The 19,602-nt window shown below is 39.7% G+C and overlaps 1 protein-coding gene across 5 annotated transcripts in view; it reads left to right on the forward strand.

Moving 5' to 3' along the window:
* Positions 1-19,602, forward strand: part of tnr (tenascin R (restrictin, janusin)) — a 169,360-nt gene that overhangs the window by 37,346 nt on the left and 112,412 nt on the right. For all 5 annotated transcript variants that reach the window (XM_056390869.1, XM_056390874.1, XM_056390871.1 and 2 more), the window contains one exon: positions 15,796-15,850. The gene's annotated coding sequence lies outside the window, so the exon portion shown is untranslated. The remainder of the gene's footprint in view (positions 1-15,795; positions 15,851-19,602) is intronic.

Below are 19,602 nucleotides of genomic sequence, written 5' to 3' on the forward strand. Positions count from 1 at the left end.
TTTCCGCATACTTTTTTTCATTTATTTATTTTTTATTTTAGGAAATTTTTATTATCACCATTTCATCATTTCAATTTCTCATCGAGGCAACATCTGAGGCTTGCGGTTAGCGTGATTGTCGTTTGTGAAGCCAGAAAACGGAAAAATATCCTGGGTATGTTGCACTTGCTTCGTAGTGTAGGCCTGTGAGAAGTGTATGATCAGTTGTGTACATATGAATAGTTGCCATCACAATACGGCAAGGTAGATTTGATTAATATGTTTACTTTAATTTTTGATACAACATTTCCTTGTTCCAACCACATCACACTGAAGCCTAGATTATCTTGCATACCATGGAAATGGACGTGTTTAAGCATCCATTTACTTAAGTAAACCCGATTCAAAAGTAGTTGCTCATCTGGAGGCTTTGACAGAGTTTTAGTTTTTTGTCACTTTTGTGACACTTTTGTTTGTCAGTCCTTGCCTTGGTTATTGGATTTTGTGGAGGAGGCATCTTTTCTGTTGCACTTTTTACCTCCTAACCTTATTTCTCATTGAGTACGTGTCATCGGCAAAAAGATCGGAATCTTTTCTAATAAATCCCTTAACCTCCAGAGGCGCCGCGTTGTTTGTGAGTTGTAGCAAAAAAAAGAAGATAAAAATAAATATATTTAAAAAAAAAAAAACCTCAAAGAAATATTGACATACAGTGAGGCTTTGATTAAACACTACTGGGAGTTCACAACTAACCAGCATGCCTGAATTTATCTTGGCTCTTTTCAAAGGCCTGACTGCATATCCACAGTAACACTTGCTCATAGAGCCTTTTGGAAATTGAAAGCCTTGAAAGCCCTCACTGGATAAAGCTGCACTCTTCAGGCCTGAGCAGATGAAACCAAACCCTCCATGCTTTGTTGTGGTATTGCTCCATCTCTATTTAACGGTGAATGAAAGAGAGAGAAAAGATGGATGGAAAGACAGAGATGTTGATACGACACAGCTGGGACCTGCACTCAATTTCACGACACCAGAAATATTACGGAGCGTGTCCGAGCTGGCAGAGCACACCAGTAAGCCCCAGGACTCCCATTATATTGAAGGGTAAGACATATCACTCCCGTATCGCTTGTCAATAAGCACGATGGCCTCTGGGAGACTGGACATAAGAATAGCTTAATAAAAATACACTTCAAATAAAGTTTTACAGCCTTACAATAGATCACAGTATCTCCAGGCAAAAATTTTTGTAAGCTTTGGTATTTTATTATTCTGAAAGACTGTTTTGAGATTATTGTTCAAATAAAACCAGCTGGTTTGAAATGGTCTTTATTTATTCAAGGGGGTGACTTGAACTTAACTTTTAGATAAATGGATGACTTACTTCCTATATTCAATGAAGCATTTCAAGAACTTTCCTTATGGAAGCACATTTTTTGTGGAAAAACAAACCAAATTCTTAGTATCCTTTTGATTATTTCCATAGATTCCATAGTTTTTTAACAAACCAGTTGTTAAGCCAGTTTTTTCTAAAAGCTATCAATTTTCTTCAGATGTCGTTGAATACAGAACCAAAGAGAATTTCGAACTGCGACAGCTGCAGGACCAGACAATGAAAACAAAATGGGACCAAACAATAAAGACAGAAAAATGCGTGCTGTGATGGATTTATGTTCCTTAAACCAGTTTCAAGTCTGCCAGCTAATTTACCAAACACTGAAATAAAATAAAACCACACTGGCTGCCTGGAAAATTGTTAACAATAATGCAAAGTATACTCAATTTGCAGTTAATGGTCTAAAACATTCCTGCAGGTTGGTTCCTTTAAGGGATAGATTGATGAACTCGCTTGTGCATTTTGTATTCTATTTTAGAAGTGTGCTTTCGGCTTGTTGTATTATCAAGGTTGATGCTTGACTAATATATTATATAACAGTAGATTTGGCGCATCCACAGTCTCATCCCAACTTTTCCCAACTAAGTATGCTTTTAAAATAAGATCATATTTAAAGAGTTGAACATTCTGAACACGTCTGAGCGAGGACCTGTTCTTCACATGCAGCCTAGTTAGTTTCAGTACTTGGTTTGAATTATTTTCTAAAGCTGTTTTACATTCTGGACAATGGTCCTGCTTCTTGCGAGGCAGAGACTGTTCTTTAATGCTTTTCTTTCTCATACTGTATTATTAATTTTTTAAACTGGTTGTGCCGAGAGGTGGAACTAAATTTGATTCAAACCCTTGACATGCTCCTCCTATAATCTGTTTGTCTAAGACCTTTTCCCCATAACCTTGACATTTCCTCACTTGTTAAGTGGTGCTGCATGATCACAAGCTTTGCATGAAAGTTGTGGTGAGCAGATGGCTAAATATTAAGGGAGACTAAACTTTGAATAGATCGCATTAAGATGCAAAAACAGCCTTTTAAAATCAGCAGCGTCTTAACATGAAACCCAGGCGGCTTTGCAAATGTGGCATTGCAAATTTATTATTGTTTTACATTAGGTATTTACATGCACAGTACATGAAATATGGAAAACATCTAATATTCAACAGAACAAGCATATTTTTGCACTGATTAAAAGTAAAAAAGGCTAGTTTCTGCTCCTCTGTGTGTGTGTGTAGTGCACATTGACTTGTTAAAAATACTTTATGCACCACCTTCGGAGAAAGTCAAATCAATGACCCTGGAGCTCTCAAGTCCCTCCAGTTGAGGCCGGCTGGTCAGGATGTTCAGAGTGAGCTAGATGAATTGGGCAGCAGCTCCCCCGATCGATTATGATATGGACCGCCGGGGGAGGCGAAGAAAGAGCAGAGGTAAGTAATGGGCCTAAGGCGAAATGCAAACATCTGCGTGCGTTCGAACCAATTAATTGTGAGGGGTTGTGATGGTTAACGTTCCCACCCTCCACTCCTCCTTCATTAATGCTCCATGCCGTTTCCTCATCTTCATCTTCACTGGTGTTTTGGCCCTTCTATCTACCATCTGTCTTTTTCCTCACCTTTACGCCTGCCATTTTCCTCTGCATCTTTCTATTTTCATCCTTTCTTCTCAACCCCCCCCCCCCACTTTTCCATACCCTCTCCACCTCTTTACCTCTTTCATTATCCCTTCCTCACTGCTTCGTGCCCTTTTCGTCTTGTACGTAATGGAAATATACAGAGAAGATGGTTCACTAATCGTCATCTTGTGTCTTCCTTTGCTTCCTCCTCACACACCTCTCCTACTATCTTTTCTATTTTTTTCTATTTCTTATCTACATCACCTGCCTGCACTTCACTGCCTCCACCACACACACACACACACCCACACAATGTTGAATTAATTCCTTCAACGTTCCTGCTCACCGTCGGTGGTCCTTTATCTCTGGGGGTTGTGGAAAGGTGACTGGATAGCTCCCCATCATTAAAACCTCATCATCTGAGATGACACTGTCTGCCATTATTGACTTTCACTTTTTTTTTTTTTGACAAAGGATGTGTCCATAAAATCCAATTGGCAGATGACTATTCAACCACGATTTCATTAAAGCTGAATTTAGCACTTTTATGGACACTATGAGTACAGAATAATACTGACAGAATACTGTAACACGGACAGAATAATATGAATACTTGTTCAAAATGTCAGACCTCTCTGAACAATTTTATTATATATTCTTCATTTTCTAAAATACAAAAACCGACCAGGGCAGACAATAACGTGTTACTGGTTTCCTGGACTGCGTTCAAGACATATATATATATATACATATATATATATAGAGAGAGAGAGGGGGAGGCAAAAGAGAAAAAGATGGAAATGTCAAAGTGGATCATTTCAGTGGAAGACAGGGGTCTGTTCGCTCCTGAACAGAGGCATCCCTAAAGGTCACGTCAATAATTCTCCTGTTTCTCCAGCTGGCCATTAATCATTTGGTCGTACGTCTGTCATCATAGGGGGCTAATGAGATCTACATAGATCATTTCTTCCTCTGGCTGGAGGACAACCCTGCTGTTTTTTTTTTTTTTTTTTTAAAAAGCGCTCTCATTGATCTTGTGTTCCTCTCAGAGGATCCACGTGTGGCCACACTCCGTGTTGCTCTGCAGTGTATCTTTTTGGCCGGAGGATTGAGCCAGATACATGTGATGTGGACGAGTTGATGGAGTATTTGAAATAATGTTGCGTGAATAATATGAGAGCAAGGCTGTCACAATGGATGAACTGGCTCCAGTTTTGTGACCGCAATGACCTTGTATCAAAAAATCAATCAGATATTAGACAGTGCAGTACCACATAATGAACAAATAAAACTCAGAAGCTGCTATTTGATAGTGAATTGAGGACAAACTGAATTACACTCCGAAGTACAATATCTGTCCATATTGGCCATAAAATTGACCTGCTGTTGGCGTGTTAACAGAGATGGCCCCCTTAATCACTGTCAATGGAGCAGCTTCGGGATTTAATTTCTGGCCTTCGGAAGGTACAGGATATGAGGCGTGTGGCTCCAAAATGAAATATCCAGTTTTTGATTAAAATGGCAACTTGCTACTTTCTCTGACACTGTGATGGATTGTCCAAACTTAAAACAAGCGACAACACCTTTCAAGTATCAAGAGTTTTCCGATACGAGGCAATTTTTCATAGCATTTACAAGATTTTCTCTAACAAGGTCTGAACTGAATCTTCACCTGATTAACCCCCCCTCCCCCGTGCTCATTAATCATCCCGTCAATCAATAAATCAACAGTTCAGATCAATGAAACTGTAGTTTAACAATGTCAAAAGAGCCATTCATCATGCTTTTGTAAATTCAAAGCGGATGTACATCTGGGACTCTTTTCAAATATCTGACTGCATGACAGATTGCTGGTCAGCGATGACTCAAACATTATAGAAGTGAACATTGAAATCTCTAAGCATACGCCTTACAAATTGCCTGCCCGTCACGGACAATACGTAATGACACGACAAAACTAAAGAATTAGTCGAAGTCAGTGTCACGTTTGTGTTTAATTTTAGTCGAGCTGCATTTTGGTCATGACATCCAACTCACTGTGACTCAAGGTATTCATCCTTTTTCTGCTTTTTATGGTTTGAAAGCCTCAATTCTAAATGGACCAATGAACATTTCTTTGTCATAGATGTGTCAACACGCAGCCTTGATACACCTTTCAGTGACTTCAGTTTTTATTTAACCATCTGAATCAATCGGATGCCAGTTCAAGTCAAGATGATAAAAATACATATCTTTTTGCCTGTAGATGATCAGTTTTTTTCAGAGCTTAGCACAAAGCCAATTAAACTGTCTGTCCAGTGAGGAGGGAGCGTCGCTGGATGGTGTAAATTGGGTTGCAAAACAATGGCACTTCAAAAGAGCAAAGTAGCCTCTGTCAAAAGAAAAAAACAACATCCTATTGTTCAGTTCATTCATCTGACCTTAAGAGGGCAACCAGGCGAGAAAAGACCTTGAGCAGGAATGTCACTAAAAACCTGAGGACCACTCTGTCAGAAGACCTGGCAGGGCTCCTGGGCTGTGATGGGAGAGCTCACCAGGGGCAGAGGAGTGCAGTTCGTGCAGCACTTCTGCACGGCAGGGATGTTAAGAAAAAGTGGAGAAAAAAAGCCAAAAAGACACATCTGTACTTCGCAGAAAGACATGAAATAAGTAGAAAGCATGAACCAAAAAGATATTGTTTTCATATTAAACATAAATGAACCACCCAGGCGCTGCGGTATATCTGGCTGAACCTGTCCATATTCAGGTGATGTACTGTGGTCCCCACCAGCTGTGCTGTGCTTTTTCTTGACAGCAGTGCTGTGTTTCAGCTTTGAGCTGATGAGCGAGCAAGCACCTCTGCTGTCATGGCTCAGTGGAACAGTGTACATTGTGTGTGTGTGTGTGTGTGTGTGTGTGTGTGTGTGTGTGTCTGTGTTAGACATGCATTTGAGCCATGAGTAGGGTTGCTAGTGGATAAAAAAATACGTCACTTTTTTATGCATTTCAGTTAAATCCAATATCCTGCCCCCGTCACTGTGATTACCAAACTGTCACACTCAACTGCCGGCACTGACATTACTGTCAAAAAACAAATTTACTGTACACAAAACATTTACTTGATGATCGTGTGTGTGTGTGTGTGTGTGTGTGTGTGTGTGCGCGCAATTTTCTCACTGTTCCTAGATTTTTGTCGTGACAAGTAATGCATTTATCTAGTTTCTGACTTCCATGTTTTATTTACCTATTTATATTCAGTCTGTGTGCCTTATAATCATAGATAATGCATCACATATCCAGAATCGTTCAGTTACAGGAGGAACATGCCCTGTGCCCTACGAAAAATAGCATTTCAGATTTTCCATTTCAGCCATCCTCCCAACAAACATCATAATGTAAGTCCATTGTTGTCCTGGTGTAAACTTCACTTTTAAAATAGAGAATGAAAGCTCATTATATCAGTCATGAGAGAACCTCTTTGTGCAGGAGAAGAATCTAAGGTTTTTAGTGTGAGTGTTCCATGCAGGCTCATTGCTTGCTTGCCTTCATAATGCTACAGTAAATTGCAGAAAACTCAGTCACCCTACTGCCACAAAAAATAAACAGAAGAAAAATTCATACAGATGAAACGCTCCCAATCTCTGTTGACTTTTCGCATATATACAGTTTTTGGTTTCACTGGAGTGTATTCCTAATGCAGTGAAACTTCACTAAATGTCCCCAAATACACACACATCTCTCACTCTTCAGCTAATCTCTGGTCCGTTGTGCATATATTGCTCCAATTCTAAGACAGTTTAAAGTTTGTTACATTTCAATTATCATGAAATGTTATCATTCAAAATATAAAATACAGTGTGTTGGTGAAACAACTTAATTCCAATGGTCTAATCTAAAGATTAACCTTGCAATTATCTTTATCCATTTATAGTATTACCATTGTTTCCACTGTCGTATTAAACAAACAGTCAAAGTATGACTTAATTAACAGAATCAACCGTTAAATTACTATGAATTGATAATAAAAATAATTGAACTGTTATGCTGTAGCTGCCCATTTTGCCAATAAAGACAGATCCATTCATTTTTCAAGCTCACTGACTTTTACAGAAATCTTAAAGGAATATAATGGCGGCTTTGCATGTTTCACACCACTAAATACAAACTGCTCACTGTACATCACTGTCCATCATTTTCTAGAGAAAGCAACATCTCTTCAACTCATTTGTGATGGGTGACCCTACACAGGAAACTCAAAATAATGTAATAATAAAATATTAGAGTTTGTAGGGTACATTCACTGTCTGAAAGCACAGATAGTGATGGGCACAGAGAGGGAAACGTACAATAGGGTCTTTCAGGAGTCCAGAAACAGTAATGGACACTGACATCTATTTATAGTGGGAACAGCTAAAGACGGTGAATAGAAAAGCTGAACAAAGAGGGAGAGAGCAGAGCCACTGGCAGTGTTTTTATAACGCTTTCATGTTGTGGAGGACAGATAATCTAATACAAAATGACTTTGTAGTGAAAAAGTCTTTGGCTTTTACTTTCATTACGTTCTAACTTTTTTTAACTAGAGAAAATCAACAACAATGTCGCCAAATTTCCATCCAAATTACTGCGAGTCAAAGAAATTTCCATGAAGGTAAAGGATGAATCTGTGGTCTGAGCTGAAAAATGGGGCTGTTATCGTCCTTTTCTCAGGGGAACCCAGAATTTTAGCAGAGCCCTGAATGTACAAGATGAATGTTTGAGATGCTGACCAGCAATTCAACATCAAAATTTATATTCGGAAAATGTCTTATCCATACAAATCATGTGATTTGTTATAGTTGTTACCAAGGGAGGAAAAAAATAACATACAGACAAGACATATTCGCTTTTAATGTGTTCAGGGTTTGTAGTCGGTCAAGTCAATGTTCTAATCACTATTCGGACCACAACATCTTATGCAGTTGGGATGAGTGAGGAAAACATGTTTTTGAAATTCATCTTCTCCAGCTCTCTGGGCGAGGCCGTAAAGTCACACCCTGATTTATTCCTCTTTCTTAAGACATGTCCAAGAATTATGCCCCATTTTAAGAAATCCCTGAAGGTACTAATTCATATTCTCTATATGATTGGACCATCAATACTGAGGATAAGTGAAGGTCGCTCTGACAGTTTTATGGGTTGGCAGGTTTGCCTGTCTTACCGCTGTTGCTTCACAAAGCTCTGCTGCTCTTCCAGCATTGCTGATTGCATTGTATCGTGACAGACGGCCAGTTCAAAAGATAGCAAATACAATCAAAGTTACATTAGACTGAATGTGACCTCTGCTTGCGTGTTCCCGGATAGGTTGCTGATAATACAAAGTAGCTTACCAGACTCCCAGTAGTCTCTCCGCATGAGTTGTATTTATCAAGCTGTCTTGACATAAGTGATATAAACAGTTTTTCGTCATCCAGGTTGCTATAACTGATGACCAAGGTGACCTGTTTGTCACTGATCATAGATCAATAAACAAGCTCTGTGAACATTCAATAAAACCAGGCACTGGCCTCACAATACATTATGCTCTCAGCTGAGAGATCTTTTTACTGCCAAAAACAATAACAATAAAAAAAGATCAAAGGCTTTGCAAAGGGTCTCACATCTATTTTAAATGTTGGAAGCATCCATTGACTGATTCACAGCTTGAAAAACAAAACAGCACATGTCCACTTCATGCCATGTGAAGTATTAGATGAATATTTTATAATTTTCCCAGACCTGCGTTTGATATTAATGAACTTTCAGTCTGAGCCTAGGCTGCTTGCTTGCCAAGATGACATATCTGCCTGCCCACCTGTTCTGAATATTTATAACATGCTTGTGGACAAAGGTTAAAGAGGCACATTTTGATTTTGGCTCACTCGCTCCAGTTTTTCTCCGCGATTGGTAGTCAAGAAATGTTGCTGTCCATGGTGCTGAACTAGTGGTCCACTTGTACTCAAGAGTGGTGCCCTCTCTTTCACTCTCCTTCTCTTTCTCTGTTCTTTCACTCAGCTTTTTGTCCCTCTCATTTTGGTCCTGGAACAGTTAATGTTGTCAGCTACTCATAATGGCTAAAGTGCCAGAGGAGAAAAAAAAGAAAAAAGAGAAGTTTGATTACTATTGTAAGTGCTTGAATGGCTTGTTCTACTGCTGCATGACCCCTCACCTTTCCCGCACTAAGAAGAAGAAGGGATTAGATTGGAGAGAAAGAAAATGTGAAAGTCTTATTGACCTTGACCTGCAAAACAAAGGTTAAGAAAGGCTTATGTAAAGATCTCAAAAAACAGCCTGTGATTAAATGTACTGCTGCCCCCAGTGCTACCGTAGTTGAACCAATGTAGGAGACTTCTTTAATTTCCATCTTTCCCTCTTTCTGCCTTTCTCCCTATAACCACATTTCAAACTAAACGGAAAGCCTCTAGGAGTGTGAGTGTCATGAGTATGGCTGTGCATGGCAAAACAATTGCAGCCTGTCCAATGCATAATAGACGGGTGGAAGTGTAAGCACTGTGTGCCATCCATGAAATCAATGGTCCACTGCTTGGTGGCTGGCTGACTCCTCTCAAAACACACCCAGGCGGGTGCCATAAAGGATGTTTATTAGGCTGACAAGTCGACACTGCAGCTCCTTGTCATGCTCTGATAATAGGGGCCAGGCGCAGACCAGTAGAAGCCTTGCTTCAGCTGGTTAGGAGACAGACAACCCCTTCAGGGGTGCAGATACGAAAGGAGAGGAAATAAGAGAGGAGAAGAAAAGAAAAAAGGAAAAGGGAGGGTGGTGTTTTAGTGCAGCTAGTGGCTGTTTTGTGAGTGGAAGAAAGTAGAGGAAGAAAATAGGGAACGAGAGGGAGGAGGAGCAAGGTAGAGTCGAGTGGAGAAAAAGAGTTTCAGAGAGGGTGGAGACAGGAAGATTGGATTGTGCAATCAGTGGCCCAGAGTGAGGTATTTGATGTCATCCCAGAATATGTAAAAGAGTGTAATATTTTAACGAGGTCCACTACATTGCCAGTTTAAGACACAGATGCATGAAAATAACTGGATACAGAGCTGGTATCCCATTTATTCTGATGTTGATTGTCAAACCCATGCGACTCAAAAACTTATCAGGCTTTGACAGTTTTAGGCCCAGAGAGACCGTTCGTACATTGCAGACTTCCTGTGTCTGGGCCATGGATATATTGTAGTATCTGGATAACGGACTCATAGATGGCTCCTGGATTTGCTTCCATGTCGGGATGCCCACTGACCATGCACATTAATGTTTCCCCTGCCGGCCCCGCCCATGCTTTTCTGCTTGGCCCATTGACTTTACATTGTGATGAAGTCACGTAAACAAAACAAATTTTATTCATTCATTTTGTTGCATTATTATGAGTGACCACTGGGTGAAATTAGCTGCAAAGCTGAGTGGTGGCACCTTATCCAGCTCTCATCTCAATGCATCCACAGTCTGGGCTGACTTCATGCTGGCTACCTGCTCATAAAGATGGGGTGAAAGTAATTTACTGTAGAGCTGAAATGCTTAATGGATTAAGCGATTTTTCAATTGACAGGCAGCTATTTTAATAATCAATTAATTTGTTAAGTCAATTTTCGTGATGTTTCCTGGGCCTTCAGGGAATTGTGACATGGGTTTTCAAAGTGTCATATTGTAGATGATAATTAATTGATCAATCAACAGATTAATCTATAATGAAAATAATTTTTAGTTGCTCCCTAATTTACTGATATGGTTCTTCAAGTCTTTACAAATTGAATTAGTCTGAATGGCTCAAATTCTCGTAACCACGGACAGACTGAAAGAATAATTTAGGCCGGGAATTTAACTCCATCCTAGGCCACTCTCATGCAAACCATCAGACTGCTAGTTTTGTAGGCTAACCCTATTTGTTAATGTAACAGGTACCTGACTAGTTAGAAATTTGTATTAATATGTTCAATTATGAATACTATTCAACAATTTTATGTTATTTTAAGGAGAAAGTGGAGTCTACATGTGTACTATATAATCATTGCAGAAATGTGATGTAGGCTATAATTGTCTTATGTCAAGAAGGTAATAAAACATTGGAGGGCTCTCTCTCTCTGTCTCTCTCTCTCTCTCTCATTCTCACTCTGAATGAGGGTAGACAGAAATCACGTGCCTGTTTTCGAGTGACAAGTCTTCACTTTTCTTCAGCAAAAATGGATATTTATAATATTTGATGACCGATATCAAAGGCAAAAACAATGTAGAACAGGCAACTATGTGGACTCACACTGCCAGACGCAGCACTTCAGCGAGGTAGCCGTCAATACCCGGATGAGGTGATATGAGAGGGCCATCAACACTTTCCTGCTAGTTATATTATTGCAGGTCAAGTTGGCTGTTCATGGCGCAGGACAAAACGTTCCTCAGGCCACCGGGAAATGTCTGGGTTGACCCAGATGGGCCGTCCGTCAATGTTGGTAATCATTGTATATGGGAGAAAGTATTTTGGGGTCAGAGGGGTCACGCTACCTGCAACTCCAACTGTTGCCATTGCAGTTCCTTGGTTTAAGACTTTAAATTACATTTTTTTCATAGTGATGTTCCTGTATATAGTAAAAAAATGCTGTGTTGAACTTTGTCAGCATATTGGGTGAATTGGATACACTGAGATGCATCCAAGACATTTAAAAAGTCTGTTAAAGACACTGTATTCTCTTCTCTTCTCTTCTCTTCTCTTTTCTTCTCGCCATCGTTCTTCTGTAATGAGCGGCTCTACTCTATTCACTGTGAGCCCAGAACAGATGCAAGCTATAAATCAGCTAATCAATGGCACCAAAGTTAGTCCCTGAACAATATTGTAGGAAAACGGCTTGAATGAGCCTCATTGATTCGTCTTCACAAATCGTTATTTCCCTAAGAAAGGCCGACCTTGAAAGACAACAAGGTCGTTACTTGTCACTCCACACACCGAGGAACATATTGTAATTTAAAAGCGCCCCATGGACAGTTAACCATGATAGAAGTTTTTCGCTCATTGGCTTGTGTTGCATATTTCAATTTTATATAATGTAGAGTCATTCTTTAACAGTACCTCCCCCTGTGACCTCCATAATAATAAAAGAAACCAGGTCAAAGCAAGAAGATGAGGAGATAGGATTAGATGTGGCTTATTTCTTGCTAAGTCATCATAAAATAGTGCAACACACCTCCATTTTTCCACGGGTCAGTCCTTTTGAGTCAGCTCTGCAGAGGGTAGTTCCCAGCACCATTATGTCATCAGGGACAAGAGGACGGAGAGAGAGAAAGCGCCACAAAAGAAGCTATTTTAATTAAAGCTGGCAGATTTACTCGCCTAGCCGAGTTTAAGGCATAGGCGGCCCGGGCCGATTGGGGGGGGGGCAAAGTGGTGGTCGTTAAAATGAGTCATGCCAGGCAGGGCTGGAAAAGAGCCCCCCTGAGGGACGGGTGGGGGAATTAAGGTGGGCAGTCTGAGGCTGTTCTATAATGAGGACAAATAGCTGAGAATTTTGTCGTCTGAGAGAAGGTCTGGAGCTGGCCAGGGAAATATGCATAGTGCAATACTTTTAGCTCCTGTGACATTTTGGCTGCACTATGTCATCTTAGTGAGAGGTGGGGGAGGGAGAAGAGATGAGGTAAAAAGTAAGAAAGATGAAAGATAAAAATAAAAGCAACTAAAATGCTCAGGCACGGCAATGGAAAGTTTAGAAAATCTGGAAATTTACTGATATTTACAGTATTTAAATGCTAGAATAGTTGGAAATCATGTGCAGAAAACATCTGTAGTTCAACCTTTTATCGACTTTAAAGAACTCCAAGTGGCTGATCTGCAGCATAATCAGCAGCTTATCGTCTAATACTTCCAACTGTCTTAGACAATAAGCTGTAACACCTTGCTGCGCTCGGTGAACTTCTTCCTCTCAAACAATCAGTGTGGGGCTTATATCTGACAAAAAGTAATGTGATACTCATTACTTGCCTTTTGAATAAAAAAAAGTTGTATCATTTGCAGTCAGTTCCCTCTCAAAATTGGCAATTTCGTCGCTGTGCCAGCGCACTTGTGTGTGAATGATCAGGGCAACGACAGTAATGAATGCATCCACCAGAAAAAGTAAACTTTTGTAACATTTCTCATTGAAACTGGTAAGAGTGTGAGTCTTCTATTCCCTGAGAGAATGATGACTAATTATGATAAAATGAATTCAATAGCTTTTACATAATTAAATGCAAATTGGATATTTGGATGATTTCAAATTTATCTATCACAAAAAATTTAAATTTCCATGCATATTTAACAGTACTGTATATTTGTTGAGTTGCCTTCCCTCCATATACATTACCAACTGTGCTCAAGTTCTAACAAACAAAATTAGCGGTTTTGTTTTTCTCATAATTGCGCTGGGGTAAATCTTGCTATTATGTAAGACGTTTTAAGGACGTGACCGATCAGAACCTTCTGTGTCTGTATTTGATTTCTGTAACTCACGAGCTTCCTGTTCAGACTTCAGTGTACATGGTGACAAAGATGGGCTATGTGTCACATGATCTGTCTGTGTGTTTATGTGGGTGAGCAGGGCCGTGCTTTGCAGCAAATTTGGCAGCAATCAAACACACAGAGTACATGTGTAAAAATGTGGCGCATGCAGCAGCTGCTGTCTACTCCCGGTACCAGACTTTAATGGTGGTGAGGAGCCAATGGAGGTCTGTGTTCAGGTTCCGGGTGCGGGCAAGTCACTGTGGTTTTTCTGTTTCCAGGGATTTGGATGGTGTGAAAATCAACCAACCATCTTATTCCCCTTTTTATCGTTTTGATTTTTGTCTTTGTCTCACCTCCCACACTCTGCTTCTCTCATTTCCCTCTCTTGTTCTGTCACTCTCTCCAACCCAAGCTGGTGGATGTCCCCAGGAATGAATGACATGATGAATCAAAGGCTGTGAAAATAAGAATACCCCCCAAATCCACACACACACACACACACACACACACACACACACACACACACACACACACACACACACACACACACACCTCCTCACTCACTCACCAAATGCACTGTCTGCTGCGACAGCAGATGTGACTGGATTCATGTCAGCACTGTCAGATATTCCTTCTCTCTCTCTCTCTGTGTAATGGAATTTATAATTTATAATCACCATCTGTAAATTCTCTTATTTATGTCTTTGTGTCCCTGAGTCATTTAGTGGCTCTTTTTTATCTTTCCTAACTAAACAAAGCAAATACAGGGATATGCACCAACAGATTTGCCGGGCACAGTGCCATCTTGAATGCAGCAGAACAATAGATGGCACTTAGTCTGATACATCCTAAAAAAACACCTTCGTAAAATTGTATGCATAGGAAATGGATCTACTGTACATAAACAGTATATATATATATACGAATGCAGGAACAGATACAGGTATCATGTAACTTGCGCCTTTAGAGGTATAGAGTCCTTATGCCCTTAAAAAGAAACTAAATCTGAGTCTTCACAATTGATCTTCCTTACTTTGGATTGATTCAGTGGTTTCATCCCACTGATTGAGTTAGATGTGGGGTTTTTCTTAAGTCTCATTTTCAGCAGAATAAACTGGTTGGCTCTATCAGCACTCAAAATGTGAGGTGTCACTTCACTGGACACGTTAGTGCAGCAAGAACTCTTAAAGAGTGTATGTCCTTCCTAAACAATAAGAGTTAGCTTCATTTCAACATTTTGCCTACCCATTTTCTGGTGAGATTTTAGTATTGGGGAAATCAGATCCCCTCAATATGGAGCTCCTTCTGTTGTGCCTTGATATTCTTTGTTTTTCTAATTCGCAGCCTGTTGTTTGCAGTTGTATCATACCTGTATTTATTTCTTGAAAACCTCTGAATTTTGGCACAGAAAGAAGCTAAAATATATCTCACCGACCTAGATGTTGAATTGTTTGTTTGTTCTTGCTTTAATGTAAAATCCAACTTTCATTAAACACCACAGTGTCTATGTCGGTCTCTCTCTCTCTCCGTCCTTGTGAATATTAATTTCTGTTGCGGCTTGTTTATTTTTGTGTGTTTGCTTCTATAGCCATGTTTTTACAGTTGATAAGAGATAAACAAATGTTTAATTCAGACTCAAGTCTGACCTTGTAAACACACTGAGGCAAAAACAAATTTCAGAACAAGTAAATTATCACATTTAATGATTTACGCTGAATATAACCTGGATATGTCAGGTTTTGTGTGGAGCTCTGCAGTATGCCCTCAGGTTAGTTGAAACCATTCAGGAGGATTGATAGAAGCTACGTCTCTGTGTGTGTGTGTTTGTGTGTGTGTTTGTGTGCTTTTTGTACATGCCTACAATGCACACAGACACAGATAGTTGAAAGCCATGTTTAATAAACACTTGAACTTGTCCAGACACTGATTGTAAGTCAGTGTCTGTTTGCAACAGCTAAATAAGTTTAAAATGGATCTTCATGTCCAACATTTTTATTATCATTGTGACAGAGTGTATTGATAAAAAAAAAAACAGTAAGATTATTTGAATTGAACAGGCATCATTACCACATCTTACCTAACTTTCAATAACACACACAGGAGTTTAGTCACAGAATATTGATACATATAATCAAGTCGGTTAGATTTAATCAATGTTTTTTTCCTGCTGCTGTGTTTTGAATATGTATCACTATGTGCAAAGTTTTACTACAGTGCAGTTTTATTTGATGTGGGTGGGGGTTATTCAGTGGGGAGCGATCATAGGACATACTGTAGCAGATTATGCAAAGTTTTCTCTCGGTATTTTTCACATGTTTAAAATGTCTGCAACCTCTCTTCTTTCTGTTGACAGACTGCAATCCAGAGGACCGACGCTAAACGGATCAACTGTGGTTGTTGCTCTCAAGGTGAGTTGCAACTTCAGATGCACGCTACATCATACCTTTGTGCATGTGCATATGTGTGTGTGTGTGTGTGTGTGTGTGTGTGTGTGTGTGTGTGTGTTGTGTGTGTGTGTGTGTGTGTGCAAAATGCTTTCTTCTTTATGTATGAGTGTATGGGAAAGTGTGAAAAAACATATTCATACGGCACACAATGAAAAGCAACTCTGCATGGTACCTGACGTGACTACAAAACATGAAAAAAAACAATCATGCTCTTTGCTTTTCAATGCACATATTAATGTTTCTTTGATTATAGCCGCTGCATACCTTCTTCCTGCTGGTCTTTAATGTTTCCTAAATCCCTTTTATATTATCACAGCTTGGGTTTTCTGTGTGAAGTGTTGCTAGAATTTATTTATTTTTTTTTTAGATAAGCCGAGGCCCATTTGTTATCTGTATGTGTCCCTGGATACCCTTTTTAGCCACACATAGCATAGGAGCACATACTTTAGGAGCAATCACTGTGCTGCATATCTCAGTGATCTAGAGACACCATTACTCTTCTTGCAAGGGGTTTACTGTGTAGCGCACTCCAGAGTGTGGGGGGAGTGTGGGGGTGGGGGGGTGAGTGAAATATTAACTTCTATCTTCTGCAGCAGTTTAAGAACCATCTGTATTTAATTTGTGTGCCACCCTCCCATTCGGCAGTCAGCAGGGCACACGGTTCAAGTCAACAATTAGATGCTTTTTTTGTACAGTATGTTCAGTGTCTTGACTTGTTTGTTAACTCTCAGGCTGATTTTGATAAGATACAGTTGACATGGTTTAACCCAAGGTTCTTACAAACATGCATTTTGCTTTTTAAACAGAGAGAAAATGTACAGCCATCTTTTTAGCTGCAGAGATGGCCCGAGGCAGACAAGCCCTCTCAGAGTTGTCAAGAATTAGCAAACCAAGTATAAAGTGACAATTCCACTCCGCTTGATTTGCCTCGCAGCATACTTTTGGGTTCATTTGATTCAAGTGTGTCTATCTCTGAATTTCTCTGTACTATCTATTGTGCAGCAATTCCCTGTAGGACAGGTTGAGAGATCGGTAGATATCTTATTCCAGACATAGAAACCTTTCCTCTCAGCATTGTCAGCATTCTTATCATTACTATTACTCATATCTACATTAATTCAGACTAATTGTTCAGATGAGGAGGCCAAATCATTCCTAGAGTGAAAATCTATAGAAATATAAAGTTAAATAAATAGGTTTTAAAAGTATGAAAATGCATATGCATATGCATGAAAACAGATATCCTGGGTTTGCTAATAATCTTCTAAAGATAATTCAAAAGCTTTTTGAAAAGTTTAAAAGAGTAGAGGACTTATAGGCCTTTTAATAACAGTGGATAACAGTGAACAGTAACAGTAAATAACAGTAAATGAAATTGCAGGAGTCAAACCAAGTAATTATGTAATCAAGCTAACAGTTGTACTTATGGATTTAGATTTGAGTTGAACAACCAAACTGTAATAAAAAAAAAAAGTGTAAAAGTGTTTCTTCACAACAAAGACACAACAAAATATATTTATATATACCTGTTTTTCCATTCTTGTTCATATTATGTCAGTGATAATGCATTACAGATATACTCATCTATATACTGTATGTGATCCTTACTTAGATATATTCCTGCTGTTCTGACCCTATAGTGGAGAGGTACTTAGTTTGAGACTCAGCGGTAGGCAGAGGGAAGGAAGGAGGCAGCGCTGCATGTTTGCCTTTCTAATTACTTCTCATAGGAACCCAGCCATTGATTGTTGCAAATGCCCATTGATTTTTAGCAGGGCTCTACTCTATTTGACGTTTGTGCTAAATGCCGGGGGGGGAAGGAACAAATGACGTCTGTGTGTCAGTGATGTCTATGACATCACTATGTCTTTTTGCGTTTAAGCATGTGTGTGTGTGTGTGTGTGTGCATATTTATGTGTGCATGTATTGAATGAGATCGGGTCTGGGTAGCTGACGAATAGGAAAGCTGCTACATTCCTTTTGGCCCAGGCAGCCAAATCGAGACACATTGATCTGGCTGGGGGAAACACTGTGCTTACTTGCACATAGAGATAGCCAGAGGCTATTGGCAAACTGTTTGTTCTCATTGGATAAAATCACAAGACTTTCCTCCCTGTGGTCTAAACAGATCACTATGTCAGAAGGTCAGAAACAGTGCCACAATTAATCAGCTAGTCGCCTTCAATATTTTTGGTAACAAAATGTAAGGTGATGCCATGGGTCTATACCGACCTCAATTATCTGTTAATGAATTTTGTCCACATTGCATATGTTGAGATGACAGTATGTCAAGTTCAAAAGAGTGAAAAGTTAGCATCAGCATTAAATAACTTGTTTAGGCTGGTTTAACCCAATATGAAGAGACATTGGAATCATTTCCAGACTGGCTCTTAGATAAAAAAGTGAAACTCGACGTGCTTTTTTGCTAGTTACACAAATATGCTTTCTTGTCCGTTATATTTATTTCGGTTCACTTACAGCTGCTTGCATATTTTCAATTTCAGGACAAAATGATCCATATCTTCCTTGAACCTCTTAAAGGTTGAGTGTAAACATAGTGTGGGTAGTTTGGAACAAGTGGATTAATTTGAATAGGCAAGCAGCTGTTCACCCTTTACATTTGATCTCCCGTGTATAACATTGCCTTTAATCTGAAAAAAGAAAAAGAAAATAGCGGGATTCTCATTATGTGAATCACAAATCGTGTTTGATGTGTTTTGACCCTGAGGGCTCCATTAGAGTATGTTCTAAACCAGCTTGACAGTGTTCGGGATATTGGTTCCAGTCACTTGATTTTCCACAGAACGTCTGTGATGTGACAGGTACAGTATTTCCACTGAGGTTCACACCAGGCTCAGCGCTTGCCGGTTAACTCACCATTTGGTTTTGCGCCGTGACCCCGCAGCACATGCTAGCCAATGCTAACTGTGTGGTGGGTATTAAAAACTCAACGGTGTCAATCTTGATCATTTGATATACCCAGCCTGTTGTAGTGAGTCTTAAAATGTGTCCGTTCCCTGTGGATAAACAGGTTCTATGCTGGTTGTCCCATGAAATCTTCTAGTAAAAAAAAATATATATAATTCAGAATTAAAAAAAGATGATTCTGTCCCAGTTGCTCTCACAAGTGTGAATGTGTTAACTCCTCTCCGGAGTGTTGTAGCCTCCTACCTGCTTTACTGTGGTTTTAGGATTTGTTGTCTCAGCAAATGGCCCGCTTTAATGGGAAATTTACCATCGTCATTGTTCCTAACCCTTGGTCCTCTGAGGGGTTTGAATAATGCAACGCTCTGTCCTCAGCTTCCATTTGAATATATCTGTCTGGTCAGCAGGGAGAGAAAGAGACAAAGACGACGAGAGAGAGAGAGAGAGAGAGAGAGAGAGAGAGAGAGAGAGAGAGAGAGAGAGAGAGAGAGAGAGAGAGAGAGAGAGAAAGAGAGAGACAGAAGCACAGAAAGGCCAAATGACAGAAAGTGAAAGAGGGGCAAGAAGAGAGAAAGTTAGTAAGAAAAAGGCAGACTAAGAAAGCGAAAGACATATCAAGAGACACAGAGAGAGAGATGGATAGAAAGATTGATTGTAAGAGAGAGGACCACACAGCGCAGCAGCTATATTAGGCTTTCAGAGGATATCTAATGTGATTTGCTTGGGTAATGAGACAGGCAGCCATTTGTATGTTTCAGTGTTACAGTGCTCGTCATGGTCTTTCTGCG

This window comes from Seriola aureovittata, chromosome 12 (assembly GCF_021018895.1).
Source record: "Seriola aureovittata isolate HTS-2021-v1 ecotype China chromosome 12, ASM2101889v1, whole genome shotgun sequence".
NCBI classification, from domain to species: Eukaryota; Metazoa; Chordata; class Actinopteri; order Carangiformes; family Carangidae; genus Seriola; species Seriola aureovittata.